The following is an 885-nucleotide window of genomic DNA, read 5'->3' as shown; positions in this document are numbered from 1 at the left end:
TTATTCTGCCAATGTGTAGATCAATGTGACAATTCAGGAGTCGTCCAGAAGTTCATGGGTTCTTACCAGGTTCTCCTCTTTACCCTCTTGGCCGTGTTGGCATCAACAGCTTTCCTCCTTCTAGGTAAGGAGTCCTTATATTCAGCACTGTGGACTTTTGACTTGGAAACTGCCTTCATTGTATTTCACAAATTGCCCCTAATGACTTTAGAGTCCACTCTTCTGGTTGCCCCTGAATACGTGAGGTAGGAACTTCCTAGCAGTAAAACAAGACAATAAACAGGATGTATCCAAAATGTGTTTACTGGGATGGTTTCCCATTCATCTTGATTCTGGGGGCTTTTAGTGCTGCTTCCATCTGAAGGAGCATCCTTCTGTAAGCCTTGCTTTTCCTCAGGCTGTCAGAGGACAGTAGAGCAGCCAACACACGAAACTACTGTTTGTGTATGGGTAAAGACGGTGGTGATTTTATAGCATCCTGGGCATTTCACATCCATGAAATAGGAATTGGGGCTCTGCACCTGGTGCTTCTTCTTGTGTTTCCTCTTCTCCTTTTCTGGAGAGGGATGAAGGAGATCCTTTGTCAGATGCATGCTCTCATGGGGAGGTCGTCACCGTCAGAAAGGCGCAAATTTCTATTCTAAACCAACTTCCAAATAATCTTTTTGGCTTTTTCTCCATGTTAAGGCTTGAGTTCTTACAGCTACATTAGCATTTTAAAATTCTGCTATAAACATAAAATTTACCATTTAAATCATTTTTAAAATGCATAATTCAGTGGCATTTAGTACAGTCACAATGCTGTGCATCCAACACCAGTATTATTGCTAAAGGGCCTTTTTGAAGCAGGGCAGCAGAAGACAGATTTGGGGATGAGCAGACCTA

General features: G+C 42.4%; 1 pseudogene; it reads right to left on the bottom strand.

Annotated features, from left to right (window-relative positions):
* Positions 1-342: 342 nt before the first annotated feature.
* LOC130838753 (40S ribosomal protein S27-like) lies at positions 343-593 on the bottom strand (annotated as a pseudogene).
* Between the last annotated feature and the right edge of the window lie 292 nt (positions 594-885).

Source organism: Hippopotamus amphibius, chromosome 16 (assembly GCF_030028045.1).
Source record: "Hippopotamus amphibius kiboko isolate mHipAmp2 chromosome 16, mHipAmp2.hap2, whole genome shotgun sequence".
Lineage (NCBI taxonomy): Eukaryota > Metazoa > Chordata > Mammalia > Artiodactyla > Hippopotamidae > Hippopotamus > Hippopotamus amphibius.
Note: the sequence above shows the minus strand (reverse complement) of the source record. Positions and strands in the feature narration are given on the sequence as shown.